Source organism: Amblyomma americanum, chromosome 11 (genome assembly GCF_052857255.1).
Source record: "Amblyomma americanum isolate KBUSLIRL-KWMA chromosome 11, ASM5285725v1, whole genome shotgun sequence".
Taxonomy (NCBI): Eukaryota; Metazoa; Arthropoda; class Arachnida; order Ixodida; family Ixodidae; genus Amblyomma; species Amblyomma americanum.
This window is the reverse complement of record NC_135507.1, coordinates 11,425,367-11,448,992: the sequence shown is the minus strand read 5'-3', so window position 1 is coordinate 11,448,992 and position 23,626 is coordinate 11,425,367. Positions and strand designations below refer to the sequence as shown.

General features: G+C 48.6%; 1 protein-coding gene across 1 annotated transcript in view; it reads right to left on the bottom strand.

Moving 5' to 3' along the window:
- Positions 1-23,626, bottom strand: part of LOC144110583 (uncharacterized) — a 215,827-nt gene that overhangs the window by 121,309 nt on the left and 70,892 nt on the right. The window lies entirely within an intron of this gene.

The window sequence follows — 23,626 nt, the reverse complement described above, 5'->3', positions numbered from 1 at the left end:
TCTGAACATACTTTCCAAATAGCGGCGATTCGCAGTGCAGTGACTGAGAAGAGGATCCTCAATAAAAAAACTAAATACAAACGCGCAAAAGGTTTGGAAACACAGAGCGCCAGCCAGCGAAGTCGAAACTGACGAGAAACAAAAAAATAAGGAAGTTAGAGGTCATTTCTTGCATTAGTATCATCCTATTTAGATTTGTTTCTTTGAATGCTCACGTATCCAAAGTCTTTCCTTACGGTCATCGACAAGGTCGCGCGTCAATAAATGAAGACTTGCTCCCCCGTTGCGTATGCATATACGTACATTATTTTCGCTTCGAGTCCTTTGTTTCCTTGCTGCCACGTTCTTAGGGCGTTTTCCTTTCCTCCTCGCGCTCAGTTTCGTTCAGCGCCCCTCTCTCCCTCTCCGTCATCACTGTCTCTCTCTCTTTCGCTTTAACCTTGTAAGCGATTCTCTTCTTCTTCTTCCTCATCTGAACTCCATTTTGCTTCATTCTTTCGCACTTGCCACTTGTCCACATTATTTCCTGTCCCCCTCCCCTTCCTCTTCCCCCAATTATTCTCTCTTCTTCTATGCCTGCAGTCCGTATTTTATTCCGGGCTCCTGATTGTTGGCCATGGCTGCCCGCGCGGCGCGCCTGTAGACCGCGAGGAATTTGCATAATGGATTTGGAAAATTATTGCCGCCATTGCGACGGCGTAGCGTTATTAATTCAGCTTTCCAAATACGCGCACGAAATCGCACGCTTGAACTGGCAGCTGCTGTGGCCGAGAGAAACCCTCCCCGCTCGACAGTTCCCTCTTCCTAATCTCTCCACGCTGCGCGGTCGCTTTCAGCGCCGAATAATTGTATATGCGAGCAGAGAACGGAGATATATTCTGCGGCGTCTGCCGATTGCCGAAACCGTAGATGTTGGCGCATGCGTAATGCTCTTGCTATACGAATAACAACAGCCGGCGCGCGAAGACCTTCCGCGACTGGAGTTTTGCAGAGGATTACGTCAATATACGCTCCATCGCTCCGAGGAAGCGGTAATTCCTTCAGTTTAGCGTTGCACCGCCGTCAATTCTTAGAAAACTACGCAGTGGGCTCCAAGCCTGGCGCTTCCCGAAGAAGGCGTATACGGTCCCCCGCTTTTGAGTCTACAGTGATGTAGTAGTTCAGGAGATAGCGAATAGCAATTTGGGGGGGGGGGGGGGGGGGGGGGGGCAGTAATGCTGTAGTTTCCGAGTCACCTGCTATCGAAATAAAACGTCCTTGCCACCTTTCGGCGATTAAAAATTACATGGAATGCACGAACGAGCCATCCCATCTCTGGAACCGATAACGCTCACTGCCAGGAACACGGGAGGAGCGCTTCTAGTTCCCTTGGCTACCACTGTGTGGCGCATGGCTTTGGACATCCCAAAATTAGCGCATTGACGTCATCCGTGACGTAACCAAGAAAGAGATCCAATGAGCGAGTGGCTTATGAATAGAACGTGATATGTCGCTAGACACAGCGGCACTGGCCGGGCGCTGTCTCGAGTTCCCGGTAATGCTTATCGTATTAACAAGTCGCAACGACACGTCCAATTTTCGGCAATATGTGTGACTAAGTGTTTAAATGTGGACACGTCTGGAGCAGACCTGCTCACTGTATTTAAGATGCATAAAACAGTATCACGACTGCACCAAGACTAGAAGTTACGAGACAAAGACCCTGGGCACAGGGTCGCTCATCACGCCAACTATCAAATGAAGTTTTGTGCTTATAGTGTTATGATTATGCACCGTTTGTGCGAGATACAAAATTACTAAATAAGAAATCTTGTTTCTTAGGTTTGTTCCATCTTCTTTCCAGGTCACACCCTCTCCTCCCCGCCCCGTACTCTCTCCCTCTCTAATTTCATGACGTAGTGGGCTGGCACGTGGCGAGGCTGGGAACGCGGTACAAGATGCGCCCACCCACAGAGTTCTGTTCAAACTGAACATCGGCTAACAAGCATTGCATGTGTGCTCGGTTTCATTATCGACTGACAAACCATCCAGGAAAGGAAGGTATCCATGAAGAAGGCACTAAATTGTGAGACGCTTTCCGCAGTTCGTCTCCTTTTCCAATGTTCCCGCATGTCGCATTTGTTCCCCGTGACGTCCCAGTTACGTCATTATAAGCAAAAGACGTCACACCCGTTATAGCGTTCGCGCCGCCTACTTCGAAATAACGTGGGCTGGTTTGCGAACGGAGAAGACCGCGACGTGCTATTACTCACGACCTGTGTCCAACTTATGGTCCCACACCACAAACGAGCTGTTCGCAAGTTCCCTCGAAGCAACGACTGTTGCCAGGGTGTATAGTTGCGTGTTCGTGTTCAGACCAGTCGCAAAGAAAGAGGACACGAAGGACGATTTGGCGAAAGAGAGAGACAGACAAAAAATGATCTGGCACATGAACGACAAGGAAGGACCTTTCATATATCCCCACCGACGCATATGGATCTCCATTAGCCCCCGCTGCAAGCTGCGATCAACTATGTGCACTCTATTGGCTACAAGAAAAAAAATAAAACTCCCATTTTGAATAAGACGGAAGCTTGTAATTTTTATCTTTTAATAAACTGGAAAACGAGGCCGTACGTTACGTTGAGAAAGAAGGCTAGAAGAAAAAAAACGATAAAGGATAAAAAACATCCAAGCTAGCGCACTTCTCCGGTCATAAAATGGTTGAGCCTTTCAAAGTTCACCTAAAGCCAACTTCCTGCCTCTTTCCCCCGAGCGAAATGCTTTTCATCGCTTTGAGGCTCGAAACATGCCGCTAAGTTGACTAACGTCGATTTGGGATCCATGTATATTGAGGGTTCCGTTTTACCGTCCTTACATTTTTTTTTTCTTTTTTGAGGTATGAGTCGCGGACGATTAAGTGCCGCCCATACACGGAGCCACGTAGAGCGCCATGATAAAGGCCGCAGTGAAATACCTTTCAGAAGAACGTAGTGGTATCGCGATGTTTTTTGTTTTTTTTTGCACTTCCTAAAAAAGATTAGTGCCTTGAAGTTTTCGATTCTTTCTGTTTCTTTCAGCGTGGAGAGATTTTTGTGGCCAGAAAGATTTTCGGGGCAGGCAAGACGCGGATTCGATCCCGGCCGTGGCGGCTGAATTTCGATGGAGGCGAAATTCTAGAGGCCCGTGTATTGTGCGATGTCAGTGCACGTTAAAAAACCCCGGATGGTCGAAATTTCCGGAGCCCTCCACTACGGCGTCCCTCACAGCCTGAGTTGCTTTGGGACATTAAGCCCCGATCAACCAAACCAAACCTTACGTGGAGGATAACGAAAAAGGGTTCAGCTCAAGTTAAGGATAACGCAGAGAGCTATGGAAAGGACAATGATAGCTGTAACGCTAAGAGACATAGAAGGCAGAGTGGGTCAGGGAACAAACGCAGGTTAATGACATCCTGGTAGAAATCAAGAGGAAGAAATGGGCTTGGGCAGGACATGTAACGCGAAGGCAAGATCAGCGATGCTCTTTGAGAGTAACAAACTGGATTCCAAGAGAAAGCAAGCATAGCAGGGGGCGGCAGAAAGTTAGGTGGGCGGATGAGATTAAGGCGTTCGCAGGCATAGGGTGGGCGCAGCTGGCAAACGACAGGGTTAATTGGAGAGGCATGGGAGAGGCCTTTGTCCTGCTGTGGGCGCAGTTAGGATGATGATTATGATGATGAGAGGAGAATCGTTTTAGATGCAGCGTTTCTTACAAACCAAGTAACTTCAATCTCAATAGCAAGTCCTGTCTGCTGTACCCATCGTATACGCCTGTGTAATGCACTTATTTCAGAACAGCGAAGGTGATAAAAAGCCTCCTGACCCGATTTGTCGTCCTACTGGGTGGTAGAATATACAGCTTACGGTAAAAATACACAGACCCAGGCGTTGGCTTCTGAAATCTGTAGCGGTGCCTTCCACACAGCACCCCTGGAGGTGCTGAATGTACATACAGTCGGCACCAAAAGTTAAGGGGACTTGTAAGCTGTTGAACAAAGTTACGGTGGCGTTGCAGCATCGCGGCCTACTAGCCTGTAATTGATACCAGTGGGTGAAACATTCACGCCTCTTGATACTTGCACGTATTTCAGGAGATTGGATTGCGCGGCTTGGAGGAAGTATGTTTTTTTTCCTCGCCGTTAGGAGCGTGTAAACTTTTGATGCCGATTGCATACGCTCTGCCAGACGCAGATTAAGGTTTTCCAGTAGCCTCGACAAATGGCTTGGAGCCAACTTCTCCGTAATCAAATTCAAATCTCTTTCTTTTATGCTTAAACGACCGACGAGAATAAATACGCTCAGCGAACTTAAATTAAGCTGGAGTCGTCCTCTCCACGGTGCCTATATCGTGACGTGGAAAAGCTAACGTGCGCACGACAGTCCACCCCTACGTATATCCCCACTCGCTCCCACGTAGGCAATAGACGCGCGCAATTTCAGTGGAATGACATATAAAGAGACAAAAAAAAACCATAAAAAATGGGGGTGGGGGTGGGGGGGGGCTGATGTACCAACCCCTCAGCTCCATTACTATACTTCTACTTCTTCTTATGTAATTAAAGACGATGAAGGAGCATTAAAGCGCGCTGCTGTAATGGAGCGGAATTTTCCGCTTAAACTTTTTTCTCTTTTTCCCGGCCTACACTTCAAGCGAAATGCCGGGTTTGTACAACACGCGAATACGATCTTTCAAACTGTGTACGCAATTTTCTTCTTTTTTGTTTATTTTTTACTTTGTAAGTTTCAAGAACTACAATTACCGGCGAACACGCGCTATGCAGCGGCGCGGTACTTGGATCTTTATGTCGTCTCTCCTCCGCTCCGACGTTTCCTCACGGCCTCCGTCTCAAGGTCACATCGTCCGCTTCAACCATTGAAGAAAAAAAAAAGATAGTAAGAAAGGAGAGCGAAAGAAGAAGAGAGAGGAGAGGCAAGCAAGAAATCACGAAAGAAGGCTGGAAACGAAAAGAAGGCCTGCCGACGTGTACACCGTCAAGACGAACAGACATGGGAATGAAAAATGGCCCGCGTCGAGAATTAAGCCATGAATAAAACAAGCGACTGAGGCAGCGACGACGACTGCAAGAAAAAAAAAAGACACAGACGCGCACCCGAGCGTGAATGTCGCGGGAGCGGACGCACGCGTGTCTTTCACTGCGTCTCGAATATAAGACAGCGGCTTTAAATTCTCTTTTCTACGTCCTTCTCAAAAAGACACAAAAAAATCCCTCCTTCGTGTACTACTCGTAGGGCCCTCTCCTTTAGTATACCCTACTCCCCCACCTTTTTCCACCGCTTTCTATACAGACTTCCCCAAAGCCTGCACTTAAGTTCGCCGTTTATATATATATATATATATATATATATATATATATATATATATATATATATATATATATATATATATATATATATATATATATTCTGTCGTTCCCCGTACACTTAAAAGACTCGAAAACAACCTTGGCTGATCGGAGTGACAGCGCAGTGCACTGCTGCCGTTGTTGTTGCGCGTTTGCATTGTATTTTTTTTCTTCTTGCTTGTCCGTACCTCGGCCGATTTTAATCGTGTTGTTTCCTGCCTTTTAAGAGTGCGCTTGCTCCTGTTAAGTTTTCTTTTTGTTCGCTCCGCATACTCTCTTCCGCCGTTCCATTTCACCAAGGCCGGTGTTTTCCAATCGAACCGTCGAGGAATACGTTTCTAGGTAATCAAAGGTGTGGCCGTGTTCAATCGAGAAACAGAAAATAAAAAAAACTGAAATGTTTCTCCTCGCCTAGGCTTTGTTCTTCGGCAGAAAGGAAAGAGAGAGAGAGGTGGACAAAAAGATCACAGTAATTTCTAGTTAGGTCTAAAAAGCGCTCCTCGGGGCTAGGTTCTGCAGAAGCCATCGTATAAGGACACACACACACACACACTGGAATAAGTGTGTCTGGTTACAATGATAAAAGTATAAATTACCTCATGTATTCATTTAGTTCGCATAGTCACTGCAAGCCTTTCCAGTTGGCTCTACAGAGCAGCGCGTACGACCTTGCAGCTTAAAGCCATTAAAAAAAGGAGGATTGCGTGCATGGTTCGTCGTTATCTCTCAAGTTAATGTTTTTGTTGAAACCAAGTCACAAAATTAATTATCATTTCAAAGTCATGTAAAATGTTGAAAAGAAACGATGAATTCAAAAAGCTTAGAGAACGTGAGTGCACTTAAAGAGTGCACTGTAAGTATGTCAGGGCACCATAAGCATGCCAGTGCAATTAGAATACTGGAGCAAAGAAACTACAAGGGAACAACTTTAAACGCTGACTTCAAGATGACTAGTATTAGATTATACTGCAAATTATTAAACGAAAGGCACCAACGTTAGATATGAGCATGAAAAAAAGAATTGCCGAAAATAACGAAAGTGCCAGTGACGTCATCTTGAAAGTTCCCGCGCTTGAAAGGCCCCCTCGCAGTTTCTCAAAATTACCGATAGGGGAAAGAAAGCAGCCACTCTCTATGCGAATATCTTAAAGCTTCATTCACATGAAATGCTAGAAAGAGAAAACCGCATATTTAGCTTGGCTAGTGCTTGGCTCAAAAAGCGGATATGGCTTCCAAAACCGAAGCTTCATAGCGAATCTCTCCGGTACTCGCTGTTGTGCCTTTGAAGCCTTTGAACGTAGTACGTTCTCATTCCTTTCAGAAATTCAGGCCAAGTTAAAGCTCGGTACTAGGAGCGTACAAAATGTAGTAAAGCGTGCCTAAGACGCTTGCCTTGAGAAAAGCCATAGTCTTGCAACTGAGTCGGCGTTTTCCGACTACAACAACCTAGCAGAGTAATCTAATTAGCACATACACAGGCTGGACTAACGACCGCAGTGATAGTTTTCCTTTTAGGTAACTTTGGACGCAACTTTATAATAGTTCTGCTTTCGTTGCTATTCGTCTCGACCACGCCCAGAATGCCAATACCGGAATTTGAGCATGGTGCGGCACGGTATGGTACGGTATCCTATAGTACGGTACTGTGCGGTATGGTATCATATAGTGTGGTACGTACAGTATAGTAGTACGGTATGGCATGGTACAGTACGGTACGGTATCGTAAGGCATAGATAGCATCGTATAGTACGGTACAGTATCGTACGGCAAGGCAGGGTATTGTTCGGTATGGTAAGGTACTGTGCAGTGCGGTACGGCAATTGAATGCGGGGTTTAACGTCCCGAAGGTGCAGATAGGCTATCAGATACGCCGTAGTGGAAGGCTCCGGATTAGTTTCAACTAGCTGCGGCTCCCTAACGTGCACTGACATAGCACAGCACACGGGGGCTCTTTTGCGTTACGCCTGCATTGAAACATAGCCACCGGAACCGAGAATCATGATATTGCACGGCCTTTCAACGAAAGGTCGAACGGCACGAAAACCGAGACACCGACGAGGGTCAAGAAGTGAAATACCAAAAAGCCTGAGTTGTCTAATTGTTCAGGACGCCGACTCGTGATGATGGAGCGGAATGCGACTCGACCCCTGGTGTCGTTCCTAATTCCCATCGTGTGAGCTTACAAAGCCAATCGACAAATCTGAGCAGTCGGAGGCGAAAGGAAATCACCGTTGCGAAATCGCCGTCGACATCGCAGCGGCGATCATCACGGAGAGCCGCCCAAACGACTCTGCGCATGCGCAGGCGCGAGGGAGGCAGGCCTCCGGGGGTGACGTCAACGACCTACCCTCGAAACCCGATGCTAATGTCCCAAGAGCCGCACGTGAGCATTTGTTTGCGGTCTCGAGTCGTCCGTATCAGCCCTGCCGGCGCGTTATTTGAAACCCGAGACGAGCAGACGTTGATAAATCGTACGTGGCGCGTTTCGATGCTCTCCTGACGTCCTGTAATTTTCGGGTCTCGGAAATTAATAGGCGCCGCCGGCCTGCGTAGGTGAATAGCAGCAACAGCAGCGGGAATGGAAACGAAAGATAGATGGAGAGAGCGAGAGAGGAAAGAAGGAGGAGGGGTTAAGGGCAGGAGGCATTAACGCCGGGAATCGTGTCTGAGATGCGTGGCGCTCCCTCGTTGCAGCGTGTCCTCGAGATGATGATATCCCGCGTGGTTTACCTCCGACGAGGCGTTGCTCGGATCTGTTCACCGTTGTTCTTTCCATGGGCGTTCGACTATTCTGTCTCTGCAAGTTAGTGCAAAGCGTATTATGCGAGCTTCTTTCTAGTAAGATTCTCCCCACCCCCTTCCGCAAATCAAACGTACTAGGCCGCAAGGTAGTTGTCCGCACATGACGTCCCGGAAAATTCGGCGCTTTCAGCCCCAGCTAGTAGAAATGTAGCTATACAGCCATGTCCCCCTTTTCATTATTTTTGGAATTTCGTTCGGCAAAAAACGTCTCGCCTGCCAAGTACTCTTGAACATTCTTTTTTTTTTTTCTGACTGGCTATATGGGCCGTCGCACAGCAACCCGGCCAACGTACGCCATCGTGTCGGAGGTCATTCCGTCCCAACACTAATCCCTACACTAATGAAAGTGTTGGTCAAACGTTTATGGGGATTCCCCCAAGGCGGAGTAAATTTGTAATAGCCGTATGTGTAGCCGTATGTGTAATTTGTGTAGCCGATTGGCTGCGCTTGGGTGGATGCAAATGAGTAATTACTCCCTTATTACTAATGAAAGTGTACTGTGTTCATCATCATCATCACCACCCTGACTACGCGCACAGGAGGGCAAAGGCCTATCCCATGTCTCTTCAATTAACCAACTATATTGGTTGGTGGCAACACCTCATGACGTGAACTGCGCCAAGGGACGACGAACGCAAACAAAAAATACAGCCTGGGCGCAGTCAGGCTGCTAATTCTTTATACCTAGGCACACGCCCTTTTACACAGCTTTCATCAAGCACGGAAGCACGAAGTAGCAGAAAACAAAAAGAACAACAGCTAAAAGATAAACTAACGTCAAAATTAGTTCTCTTTCTTTTTGTTATACTATACTTCCATTCGCAATGGCCGACAGCTGTATCAAACAGTGCACGCATACGAATAAGAAACCGGTTCCCGGTGTGCGCTGTGGTGCTACCTCTACCTTTCTGTCACCTTCGACCCTCAACGCAATGAGGTTCCAGACAAGCGCCTCAAAACACGAAAACGCTGACGGAAACACTAGCAGGCTGATAAGACTAAACCAACGGACCGAACAACACGGTGAAAACCAGCGCAGTTTACACTATGTTAAACCAGAACACGAGTTTCCGTACATTTAGTAGCGCAACCATTCGCCTGTCCGCACTGTGCGAGAACGCTGTTGCTTGCGAAAGCTTACAGCGTTTGCGCGTTTGTTACAGTGTACGCATACAAGCCGGGGAAGACATCTACATTGTCCACGCCGTGTATAGTGTCCCTGTCGTCGTCCCTCAGTTTCTTCTGCTTGCGGTGACCTTTCTTTCATTTCTGCCGTCTTTCTACTTAACTTACCCCAGTGGAAACACTGAAAACTGCCCATTTAGGAGCCGTCACGTACCCACTGTATGCAGTGAAAGCGTGATCTAAACTCATTTTGCGGCGAAAAAGAAAGGACGCGGCTTCGTTTCGTATCTCTTGGCAGATCTTTGTGTTCCCAACGTGCAGTAAAAAAAAACAGCGAACAACAAAAGTAAAAACCCGGCACGCACAAAAAGCGGGGTTGTCCGTTTATGTGTTTCTTTAACTTCAGTTTTGCGGCAATTCAAATAATGGCTTCCGAGATCGGCGACGCGTAGAGGACCGGGTAGGGGGGACAGTCATCACCGGAAGCGCTGAAACGGAAAGTATAAAAGAGAGAGAGAGAGAGGAACGGCAGGGACAAACCTCAATATGTGATTTCTTTTTGTTGTTGTTCAGTTTTCCACTCAGATATACAGAAGAGACAATAGGACGCGACTCTTATCTATACAAACTAAAAGATACTCGGCAACAGTGACAAAAGGAAAGCGGCGACGAAAAATACAAGACTTCGAAGGAACGAGGCGCAGTGTATATAAACGTTCGGCGCCGGGAAAGCGTGCGAGCGAATGATCGAAGCACGTGAACGTCCGCAACACGCGAATGTGTATATGAAACACTCGACGCCGCCGTGTGCGTCGCAGCGCCTGTGCGGTCTACACAGCTCCCGAAGCGTGTAATTATACACGATAAATATTTCATGGCCGAATGACAAATAAAAAATATACCTTCGCGATCCAATGCACCCGCACAAAACCGAAGAGAGAGAGAGATCGAGCTAGTTGTGTGTACGCGACTGAGCTCGTCCGGCAAAAACTTTCTGCCCGCCAAGGCTGCACGCAGAAGCAGTTCGGTGCTAGTTCTTCTTCGGAGGCATTTTTTATTTCGATCATGTCTGTTCGTGCTCTTCTTCGTCTTTCTTTTTATTCTTTTTCCTACTCCTTTCTCTCTATCTACCTCCGCTTTGGCAGCGTCATATCAGGATCGCCGCTCCGTTCCTTTTCGTTTCTGCTTTTCATCGGTTTCTAATGGCGCCGCGAACACGAGAAGGCTAGTGGAGGGGGGGGGGGGGGGGGACGAAAGGTAAAATCGGAGTTAGACGCTAGGCGAGAGAGGAAAAAGGGGGAGAGAGAGAGAGACCGAGTGTACAATAATTGTGGCCCAGGGGGTAATTATGAAGAAATGACCTCAATGTCGACTCGAAGCGAGGAATATTATTACACAGTGCGCGCGGCCCTCCAGGGGTCCAGCTCTCTCTCGCCCTTGTACGGGCCGGCGTGCCCGCAGAACTGGATGCTATACAGCGGCCGCGCTCGGCGATCGCCATTTTAAAACGCTTCTCCTCGGGGCCATTCTGTATGAGCGCCTAGATTTCCATTCCTCCTCGCCCCAACCCTCTCGCTCAGCTGGACTGCCTTGCGAGCCGCTTTACATGAGTGCGTATATATCTCTGTGTATCAATATGTGCAGCATTTTTTTTTCTCTTCCGATACTCAGCGAATGCCGGTCCAACGGTGCGATAGGCGCAGGCAAGTGACCATTCGTGGCCTAGAGGTGTCGAGGCGCCATTTCTGGCGATATCCGGACTGGCAGTTGCGTGAAGGTCTCTTAAGGAATTTCTCCTCCCAACAAGCTTCAAGTGTCACGCCTGAACACCACACACGTGCCTCGGCGCTAGAATATGAAGATTCCGAGACTATCGTTGCGAATAGTTCGATCTCGAATAAATAAGAAGACAAAAGTGAGGGGTTCACAGGCTTTAGCGAAGGAGTCCGAAAGACAGCTTACATCGAACAATGTAGACCAGTTTATCATAGGTGGCGTATTCTCAGTGACTAGCGCACTCACTCGAAAGATCACCACTTCGCAATCACATTCATTGATCAGGAGTTACGTCAGTCAGTTTTAAATTACGACAGATACCGCGGCGCTGACCATGTCACGGCGCAAGTCCCGAAGGAGCCTCTCTGTCGCTGGTATGTATCTCCGTGAAAGCAAGGACATCGATCGGGTTGGAGGGTAATCTTTGCCCCTCACTGTGGGGACTGCGATTGACCAGTCGCCTCGAAAAATTGGCGGGCAAACTAATATCCCCAGCGACAACGCTATCTACTCAACTTCACCTTTACGCCCCATTCAATACGCACGGTGCGAGCGTAGGCCCGTCACGACGCCTTGCAAAGAAAGCGCGCCCGTTGTATCCTTTTGATGGTCACGTGGTCACCGCATTAGCAGCTAGTACGCCTCGCGCGAAGTGTACCTACGTGTATCCTTCGCACAGCCGTACGCGTCGGACAAGGACTCGCACGCTCACACCAACACGGTGTAAGAAAACAGGCTAAAAAGAAAAGAAGGAACTACAAACTGGCAAGCTAGCGAGTGACTCGAGGAGAGTAAAGGAGGATCAGGGATCACGCACGGAGACTTCGCGAGCAGTGGCGAGAGAGGGCCCTCGGAGACGACGACGCGATCCGGGTTTATGGGAGGTCCGTTCCGTGTTCCACGGCCACTCTCACACTCCCGTTGTTGGCCACGGGACACCCCGGTCCCACACGGGCCTCCTGGCTCGGGTGCACTGGTGGCCTCCAGCGTTCCTGTTTGATCGAGGCGACTCAGTTTTGAGCCCGCTTTGAGCGCACGATCGAATAAGGGCGGCCAGAGAGGAGAAGACAGAAACGAAAGCGAAACACGCGGAAAGTTGTAAGTGTGCGTGCGTGCATGTGTGTGTGTGCGTCTGTGTGTGTGTGTGTGTGGGGGGGGTTCATGTGTGTCCTGGGCGTCCTGGAGTACGTCCTGAAGTACGCCCTGAGCGTCCCGAAGCAAGTCCTGCACGTTCTGAAGTGGGTGCTGAGCGTCTTGAAGTAAACCCTTGTAGGGAGGGTAAAGCTGGTCGACAGGCGTTTCCTGATAGAATGTAAGTTTGTTCCCTCGCCTGTTGCAGCTTTCAAACGCAAAGAGCGTTCTGTTTAGTTGTGGGTAGCATAGTCCGTGTAGCGACTGACTGATCGAGGCATTCAGTCTAGTCGTGAAAGTAGACAAAGTTAAATTAGTCATGTGCCAAGAACTTACACCGTCCAGTGTTATTAGGTACCAGATATTAATCAGAAACAAACAAACAAACAAAAAAGAAAAGAGACTCGCGTATCAGCAACGCCTGAACGAAGGACTGTTTGAGACAGAGAAACGACGTGCGATTTAAGCGCTCACTGAACGCGAATGTTGAGGTTTATTAAGCAAGCGAAGTTTTCCTCACGCAAAGTTCTTCCACGTACGAAAGGGGCGGACGCGTAACATTCGCGTCCCAACGCGTGGCCTAGACAACAAGAAAGATGCTGCCATGGAGGCAACAGAGAGAGGGGCTCGACTAGATAGCGGGTACAAAAAAAGAGAGAAAGAAAAGACCTTGGGGGAGGGGGAGAGAGATTTGGAACTTTACGACTCCGCATGATATACGGGCCCCCACCAACCACCAGCGACGGCGGGCTCGGCCGACCGGGCCGGCGCTTAAACGTTCTTCAACGAACGACCAGCACCAAGCGTTTCGCATTCCACCTGCGCGAGGAGACTCGGGGCCGCATGCGCGTCCCTTTTGCCACCGGCGGGGCTTGTAGTGTGTCCACTCGGAAAAACGTACGCACCAAAACACACACAACGTGCCGCAAACAGGTAGAGAGAGAGAAACGGTTAGGAAGGAGAAGGAGCGCATTTGAAATGACCGGCGGCAACACGAGGAGCGCGCGGGGTTGCCTCCTTCCTTCAGGCGGACGGGGTAGCAGCGCCGTGTCTCCCGAGCGAGCTGTGCTCGAAAAAAGAAGGTACGCGAACGAACATCCGGGTGGAAGTCCCAGGCGCCGTTTTGGAGCTAGCGCGCGTGCACGGTGTGTGTGTGTGTGTATGCGTGGGGAATGGGCACTAGTAGCATATGGTTGCCGCGGGGCCCTCCGCCGCCGCTTGATGGCAGATGAGTTCGTCATGAAAGGGTATTTACTGCGCGCCGCTTGTATAGTACATATATACTACGCCGCGTTCGCCATCGGACGGGTAGGAGGGTTGCCCGGATACGGAAGTCTCGAAGGACCACTGCGCGCACCAGGTGTGCCCGGAACTGTAATGGCCGCAAGTGTTAAGGAGGAGCAGTCAAGGGGGAAGAAGGAAGGGCTTCCACAACACTCACCGATATTCCAACGACGCGGTGGTTATGTACAAACGTAACATTTGCCAGTGTCTCCGGTAGCGATTGTTTTAACTACGGCAGCTGTATGAGGTCCCGCGGCAGCTGTATGAGGTCCCGACCTGACAGACTTTCGCAGTGCAACCTGCGGTCACGTGGACCATGTGCGAAGCAGCGCGGCTGCAGTGCGGCACAGCTAACGGTAGCACTTTGACGCTGCGTTGCAGAGCGAAGCATCGTCGAATCTCTTTTTTTTTTTTGTTCGCACTCGCTCTGCAGAGTGTGTGTGTCATTCGTCAGGGCCACGTCCGGTGCCATAACCAGAGAGAAACTTTGCTTTCTAGCCATCAGGCCTGACGTCATGCGTGGCAGTGTCCAATGTGCAGCGCGGCGAATGAACCAATCCGGACAAGCACCGTGATTTGTTTTGTAGCGATAGCTACATTACGGTAGCATCTCGAGCCGCCACCCCGTGGTTGCGCCGCCACCCCGTGGTTGCGCCGCCAGGCTGTCACGTGTTTGGTCACGTGGTGCGCACCCGGTCGGAAAAAAGAAACGACAACATCTTACCGAAAATACGACAATGTTTTGTCCATTTGCGCTACGACAAATTTTTGCGTATTATTGTAATTTCCATAGTGCTGTAGTATTTCACCATAGTAATTTTCTGGAGCTCTGTCGCTACGACAAAGGACGGCCCAATACTACAGAAAATTTTGTAGTTAAAAAAAATTCTGTTTTTACTACGCAAAGACGCCCGTGTGCTGTGCGATGTCAGTGCACGTTAAAGATCCCCAGGTGGTCGAAGTTATTACGGAGCCTTCCACTACGGCGCCTCTTTCTTCCTTTCTTCTTTCACTCCCTCCCTTATCCCTTTCCTTACGGCGCGGTTCAGGTGTTCAACGATATATTAGACATATACAGCGCCATTTCTTTTCCCCAAAAACTAGTTTTCATTTTCATTTTTACTACAAACTCATGGACAAAAACATTACACAAAAATCTGTTGCGACGAGCGATGATTTCGTGTTTTTTACTGGAGGACAGTTACCTTATCCACTCGCGCAACGAACACACAACCTACACTACGGTCAACAAAATGTCGAGAAATGTTATTTGACCACAGCACAGCTTGGTGCGTCCCAAAGTAACAACATTTTATTTTTTTTTGTTCGGTAAAAACATGCGTATATATAATATGCGCGCAAATACGATACGCACGCGTTACCGGGAAAAGAAAAAATTTCCAGCGCCAAACCCAAACGACCCGCCAGGATTTCTTAACGTCCATCGGAATGGCCTACAACATGTAACGTGCTAACTCGCTTCGCAGTTCTTGCTTAGCTCGCAAGGTTGCGTACGAGCGTGACTTGTCCAGGAAGAGAGAAAGGAGGGAAGAAAAAAATTAAAGCGGGAAAGGGCGAACGAGCAAGCTATGGGGGGCTCTTCAAGGTGAACCGAGTCGAAATAAACAAGGCCCTAATTGCTATCGGCCGCTCTTTTGCACTCGGCGATTCTCCTGCTCTTTGTGCTAATTAACTAGTTTGCATTTTCTCGCTCGCCCCGCGAAACCTCCTCGCTGGTTCTTCAGAAGCATCGACGGAGGCGGCACACATGGTCCGAAGCTGGTCACGAGTTTGGCGGAGGAGTCGATTTTTTATATCGCCACAGAAGAGCGCGCAGCCTCTTCGTCCGCCCGCCCCCTCGAGCCAGCGCATATCCGCATGTGACCCCACACTCGGTTGGTTGCTTTACGAGTGGCCTGCCTTGCCTTCGTTTTTATATATCCCCCCCTACGGTTTATACTTTGAGCTTGCTCGGCTCCCTTCTAGAAGCGACTTCGTTTGCGTCGAAGATTAGGAGGATGAAAATGAAGAAGAGAGAGAAAAAAAAATGAGGCTTCATTTCATATGCCGCAGGATGCGAATAATAATAATAATAATAAAAAAATATCACGAGCTGTACACGTGTCAGCGCCCAGCACGGGGGCGTCTTCGGTGAGTGTGGAACTGGCGTGGAGGGGTTTTCGATTCCTTCGCCAGCGGTAAATGCCTCTCCTGGCAAGACTACGCCTGACAGCGAAGCGTTCGTTCAAGCCTTCCTTTGACGTATTGGGCTAAGTACGCAATGGAATGTCGTTAATTCAAAACTCGCTTGATTCGAACGGACGAGTTCGTCCCGCGACATCACGTGTGTTAAGGCGAGCCCCACATCGGACTATCGCTTAAATCGAATTCGCCCTAATTCGAACAAATTTCTGGTCCTCTTCGAGTTCGAGTCACTGTGCTGTCGTGGGCAACGCTGAAACGATTTGTGGGGAAACTGAACTATACCTGCAAGGGACGTTACATGACGCAACGTAACGGATAGAGCTGTGTGAAGCAGCCTATTTTTAACATAACAGTGACAGGTTCCGGGGGCGGCGCGAAGAATTTAGCCCAAGTCGGAAGACACAGTTAACTCCAAGAAGAGTTCCAAGCGCAGTTCCTTTCCAGAAGTTCCGTTTCGGTCTGCGGAAGCAAAGATGCGCATGCTGACACTCGAAACTCGATCGCAGAAACGTGCAGTCCGGTCCCCAAGTTAACATAACCGCCTGTTTGGGGCTCCCTGAAACGCCTCAGGTGTCCATGGAGCTTCCTACTACGAGACGTTTGGCTGTAACAGGCGTGAAAACCGTAGAGGACAGTATTCAGAACGCTGCGGTACGATATAGGAAAAAAGTTACGAAAAGGTTTCTGGGCAAACGGTTCACCTACCGCAGCAGAGAAATGGAACGCATGGAACAGAACATCGGCCTGTCCGCTTAACCTTTCGTCTAAGCAATGACCACGGCGCCGGCAGCAGACTCTGAAGTGTTGAAACTATTACTTAAAACCAACTAGCACTTAAAAGCGTTGTTGCGTGTGTGCCTAGTTCCTCTTGTCCTGCGTTCATTTCGCTGGTTCCACCATTACGCATTATGAACCAAGTAGCCCAGCAATTTAATCTATTGAATTAAAACCAAAAACTCGGTATCACACGTGAACAGGATCAAGATGCTGCTGGAACAGCCTTCGACCTTCGAGCCTGAGGAGAACGGGTGTGATACCTTATGTTTAGTTAGCTATAGGTACTAGCGTGGAGGGCGCAGCAAACGAGTTGCCCTCCCCCCCTCCCCTCCCGCCCTCCTCAAACCTCTCGCCTCCCTTCTTGTTTTCACAGGGGTGGTCATATAAATGCGAAATCCTTTCAAACGAACGAGAAAGAGCGCGTGCGGTATAAGCACACATTCCGTAATTGGCGGAAGCACCGGCGGAAAAAAGAAACGTGACGTCACGGTTTCTTCCTGATGGGAAAAAAGCGCGCCCGTTAATTGCGCAGGATCTGCAAAGAACCGCGCGAGATGTATGGGCGTTAGGGAGGGGGATTCAGCGCTCACACTCACTGGAAATGAAAGGCGACTGCAGCGCACGCGCTCACGACGGCGGTTGAGAAGGAGCGCAACTCCGCTACCCTTCTTTCATCGCTCGCTTATACGCTCTTTCTTTCTTCACTCGTTCTTTTCCCCTACAAACGCTCGCGCAACCTTTTAACACTACAGTCTTCGCACACAGTCGTTTTTCATAAGGCTCGCGCGCACGTTATTATTCACCCCCCCCCCCTCCTCCCCTTTCCCGCTTCCTTAAACGAGTATGTTCGCTCGAGCTACGGGGGCCTGTTCTTTCGCGCAGCGAGGCTGCGGTTTTATAGCGAGGGGCTACGCTGTGGCGAAGGCGTTCGCGTGTGCGCGCAAGGAGATATAGTTTGCAATTCGGAGGTTGCGACACGGCGCCAGAATGCCGGGGACGGCGTGCCGTTGCGCGATGCGGTAAGGAGCGGAGCGCAGGGGGATCCCCGACTGAAAAATAGAGGCTGCATTCCAGTATAGAACTGGGCCATATCGCAAGCGTGCCTTCAACGCGAGGTGCGACAACCCGTCTTGCGCTGGATATCTCTTGAGAAAATGGTCTATGGACTGTATATCTACTCTTAATAGACTATAATGCCTTCCTATAGATATTTGGTTTTGTCTTTTGTTAGTCAATAGACTAGATGGATAAAAATCTATTAAGAATGTATGCCCATAATTCTATACATTGTTATATAGTGTCTATAGGATTTGTACTCACTACAGACTAATCTAAGATTTGCCTACGGAAAGTCCATAGCATTTATAAGTCTATAGACTATCTAAATAAACTTTTGTAAGGGTATTGCGGAGAAAGCAGTGGAACAGGAACAAGAGTCGACAGTCGTTTCGGGAGCGGATGCATCTGTGTGTACGAATCGAGTATGACCCTATATAGAAGTGCGTCCTCAATCTACAAGGCAGTCCCTAGGTGCGAACAAGCTGCTCGCGCTGTACGCCTCAAACCAGAAATAGATAATACTAGATTTAAATGCAACGCTTGGTACTTGCGACGTACAGTTATTGCACAGGGAGAGTAACTGTGGCTCATGCGATCTATTTACGGTTAGTCTCCGAGAGAGTTATGGTCACTATTTGCAGGGAGTACCAGTTTCCAGAAGGATTAACTCCTGTAGCGTTTTAGGCCTTTCTGGCTAACAGACTTCCATTAACAGACGTCATTAAATTTAATGATGTAATGATGATGTAATTTAATGAGGCAAGGGAAGCGTTAGCCAAACAGGGCAATGGCACAAGGTGTTTTCGTTTACTTAAGTGAGGTGAACAACCCATTTTCCAAGCAGTTCGCCCCGCAGAAGCTGAGCACCAGGTCGGGGGAAGCTTATACCCACTGTATTACTAGTGGGCCCGGCGGCGCTGTGGATCCGCACCTCCTCAGCGTTACTTGCACTTTGGAATTGACTAGTCTTAACATAGTGGCTGTCCGATAGATCTATTCTATATGAGACGTTTCACTCAAGATACAACAAGAAAAAAAAAAACGACTCAACAACAATACTGCGAATCGCAAAGCTACAGTGTACGAGGCAACACCGAATGTCGCAAGAAATGCTCCTCCCGACGTGTCACACAAATAGCAGACCAAAAAGGGTATACACGTAAAACAACGGGATTGTCTAGCAAGAAACAAAAAACATACGGAAAGTGACAGGCCATCCTGTAAGGACTTTAGTTTTCCTTCTACCTATCTTACGCTGCTGAAAGCGCAGGGAATAGCGGCGCTCACAACTCGCCTCATCTCGTCCCCCTCCCCTCTACTATTTCCCTTTGCCGTCCCGGTGCGGCAACCTCGCCCTGGAAGGTTACTATAGCATTGTTCCGTAGCTGGCCAAACTTGCAAGCGTCTCTGCCGACGTAAAAAAAAGAAAGAAAGAAAACAGTTTGCAAAGTTGAGGACAGAAAAAATGACGGCTAACAGCGGCGAAGCGGAAAGACTATGAAAAAAAAAAGAACAAAGATAGCACCGCGTTCTTTCAAAACCGCTTATTAAGTGTCGCAAGGGTTAAAAACAGGCGATTCCTTTTTATTGCACGCCATACAAGCGCCGCTCGGCCGGCGGGCTAGCGTCATACTTTAATTTTATCTCTGAACTTAAACACACGCCACTGCGCAGCTACGGAATAATGGGGTACGACGCCATCTTGTTTTCGTTATGGCCTCCCTGAGCGCGCCTGCGCATGCGTTTTCAACATTGTCCTTCACGGTTCTGTCTTCTTGTTTTTTATTTTTTTTTTCAGGATTACTCGGCAAGTGCTAAAGGTTACAGTGACCGGGGGAAGGGGGGGAGAGAGGAGGTCGCATTTTACGCGACACACCCCCAGAGGCAGGGAATCAACGAAGCTAAGCATTTGTTATCCTTGGATGTCGCACATCACACACATCTAACACATCTCTTCTTCAGTCCAATGTTGAGGGGAATCCCCCGATGTAGGGTACATTTAAATATAAGAGAGTAATTACTTACTAGCAGGCACCCAAGCGCGCCGCACCGTGTATAACACCATGGAAGTCTAGTGGTGACCCGAGTATAAGGCCCCAGCTTATCGCGTCTTGGACTCGGAAGGTCGCTCGTGCAATAGAACTTTGGGTGATTGAGTGCTACTCATTCAATGACCGGTCATGATAGCGCTTGCGATGCGATTGCCAAGGCACCGCTGAACGGTTAGTAATAATGTCTCCGTTACTAACTATTCTACAACAACAATCAACCTATTGCAGAGCATGGAAGATTCGCATCTTGCATTAAGAAGAATAATAAGGTCGGGGAGCAGCATGTATATCAGTGTGGAGTCGAAACCACGAACACGGATTAGTACATAACGTACTGACATAAGACCGCTTCACTGCACACAAAGCTATATACAGTACACAAGGCGAATCAATAGCCTTAAACCTCGGATCAATTAATAACCCTCATGGCTTGAAAATAGTAACGGACATCATTACTGAAATCAACGAGAAATGTGAGCAACGTTATACACTACATCCCGCAGATATATATCGAAAATTTGTCTTGCATATAATGTCTCAACGAGAGAGTAGCCAATCCACCTTTCCTGATGACGCTGCCTAGCACACATATAATGCCTGTATATTGACACTGCTTCCGTGCAATGTAAAGCTTTCATTTGAACAATACAGTTCAATCAGGTCAAAACCGTAACAGGTGTGCGAATCAGGGTCTGTATTCATTATATTATTTTTTTAAATATTCCACCGTATCGCATCACATCTGGCAATGCGCGATCAGTTCTGTGCATATGGAAGCCCATTAGCCAAAGCCAGCTGCGGCTTCCATAACGCTGCACGCTTCTAGTGTGACAGGTCATGCACACCGCGAAAGTGTTACAGTTTACCGCGAGGTGTGATCGGCTTCGGCGATAGCGTATATGGCTCTCATGCAGTGGCCAGCAAAGGTGACCTGTTCGGGCCAGTGCGGGCTCGAATCCCAGTCGTGGCACAATATTTACATTATTTATTTATTCAAGGTAAAGGCTTCAGCGGTGGCCCCGTTTTTGCAGCTTTGGTCGTGAAGTAGAGCTTTCGCTATAAAAACGACGTTTGCACACGACGTCATAGTGTAGCTTGCAAAAAACGGCCTGTTCAGGAAATACCTTTTCCTCATTATTTGGTCCTTTCTACCCTTTCTATTTGCCTCCTTACGTCTTTCACTTTTCCAGTCTGCCTGCTATCCTTTATTGCCGCTGGCCCAGCTCAGGTGCTTCAGTATGGATGGCCGATGCCGAGGCTGCAAAAAATCTGTTCCATCCTTTTTTATTATTATTTTTATAAACATTTTACTACTACTACTACTACTACTACTGCTACTACTACTACTACTACTACTACTACTGCTGCTACTGCTTTGTAGCTTATAAGCGCTCCGTTTTCAGTAAAACTTGCTTCTACCACTATAACGGGGTGACCCTTCGGCATAGGCAAATGTCGATTTGTACTCACTGCCTCATTAGTATATAGGCTGTCATAACAAGGTCGCACACTACACACTAACAGTTACGGTGCCCCAACGATGCGGCAACGTTTAAAATGTTGATGATGATTAGCGCACGCACGGCAATGCTGCCATGTGTGAACGCTCGGCTGACGACACATTCGAAGGACACCGCTCAGTGGAGTGACGCGCCTCCCACGGCGTTCGCACACGGAGATCATCGGAGGTCTGTGTCCGGTGAAGGCTCCCACAGGGACCCCTAGCTATACTCGTCTTGTAATTCCGTTTGCGAATGCAAAGCCTCGGCAGACAAGTTGTGTAAGGCAGATATTTTTGCACGATGACCCGCAATCATCCCAATTAGGGCCACAGTCACACGACAGACAAGCGGGGAAAAAAAACAGTTAGTTAACAGCGTGAAGGTTTCCTGCATCGCGCAGAAACAGAACCATTTCGAGCGCGGGAAAGGCTTGAGTTCAATTAACAACGCTAATGGCTTGGGGGGGAGAATACACGCAGAACACGTAGGTGTCATTTCGCACGACCGTTCACGCATATCTTTCGGGTGGAGGAGGAATAAAAAAAAAGGAAAATACGAAGAAGTAGGAGAAGCCGTGTGAGATATAGCGAAAAGTCAATAAACAACTTCCGAGAAAGTCACGCACCGCCAGCTCAAAAATTTCCAACGCCTCAGAGGCGTGTAGACATTTCCGTCGGAGACGCGGAGTTGAAGGTCGCCAGAATGAAACCCGTACGACGTGCGCACGCGCGACGGATGAGAATTGCCGGCGACGAGGGACTTAATCTCTCGCTGGTTCTATGGCGGCAGCAGCGATTTTACTCCCGACGTTGCATTACTATCCATGGATAACTTACCAGATGATGGTGATTGTGATATTTATGCCCAAGGGCATCTGTGGTGAAAGAGCGGCATGGCATTAGGTGCTTTCGTCTATACTCAAAGCGGTGTCAAAGACCCATTTCCCACGAATTTCACCCAGGTTAACCCCCGCACCAGACCAGGGGAAAACTTATTCCTATTTTATCACCGGTGGGTACCCGGCAGCACTGGCAATCGAGCCCCGCACCTCCTGTATGTGAGGCGGATGCACAAACCACTAGACCGCCACTGAGGTGACGTACAGGAGGAAACCTCTGCCTTGCGCTGCACAAAAGTAGGCTTCCTTTCCAGTCTGAAATACTCAGAGCCAATAACGTATACTTATGAAAGAGTGCACATCGCGCGGTATCAAACGTGAACTTCCGTTTCAGTATCTCAATAATGCATCCAAGTACGTGCCATAGATTCCGGACTCCTATGACCAGGAATGCAGCTTCTGTGAAAAGATCTACAATCTATAACACACGGCCTGGTCCTGTCAGGCCAACCCCAGATAAGTGCGCATTTGTCAGCCAACGACCAAGGAGTGGGAGGCGGCCCAGACCAGCTAACGGCTCAAGAACCAAGTCCGAGTCCCCGACTGAGCAAGGGTGGCAGCATTAGCCAACAGATTCCCGGACTAATGACCCCGACCACGTCAATGCCTCGCATCCAAACGTGTCACTAAAAGGCTTTCACCGCTACCAATGCACAGGTGGAAAATCGCAACCCTCGCTGTATCAACCGCCCGTTTCTGTTGGAAGCCTTTGAAACTGGAAGGACAAGGTCGTTTTTACTTGCTTAGTCGTTAGTTTTTGTTTCTGCTCTTGCCCGCTAGTGTCACGTTGCTTGTGTATTTTTAGCAGTGAAATTGTGCCATTTTATGTGCTGACACAGCTATCACGTCACATGCGGCAGTTACCAAAAATTTATAGGAAAAACAAGCATTGTAATATACATTCCTTCTTGCGCAGGGGAAAAATACTTGCTGCCAAAGGATACCCACTGCTAGGTATTCTTTGGCGACGAAAGCAGAAGAATGAGCACCGCCTACCTTACTCGCCGCGTGGCTTTATTGAAAGTGCCAACTACCTGCGCGAAAACCACGTAGGTAGCGTCTTTACCAAAAGTAACCGGGCAACGGTGGTTTATTTCTCAGTCGTATATTGAAGCTATTAAGCCAGCACTCAAGCTCTAAATCTCTGTATGGTAAGGAGAACCCTTGTCCTCACATTCCGAGAACTTATTTAGAGAAGCCGTAAGGGCTCTACTATTCGAATGAGACGCAAACTATGCAGCGAGGTTATTTTTGGCAAATGCTGTGCCGTATTTGCAAAAGTAACCGGGCACAGGTGGTTAGTTTCTTGGCCGCGTAGCGAGGCACTTATGGCAGCCCTTAAGCTCTGAGTCTGTGTAAAGTAAGGTTAACCCTTGTCCTCTCGTTTTAAAACCTTCCGATCTTTAGGGAAGCCATGAAGGCTCCGTTATACGGTTGAGAAGCAAGATGTTGCTCGGTTACTTTTGGCAAAGGGGGCAGGTTGGTGTCAGCATATCAGAGCAGAGAGTTTTTTCAAGAATAAGCCCCGGTAGCGCGCGATTACTCGGGTGCGTCCCACTGAGATCCTCATGCCACGAGGCTTCAGGAAATTGCCGCTCGGACAACCGGGAACTCCGCTAGTTTGGCGAGAGCC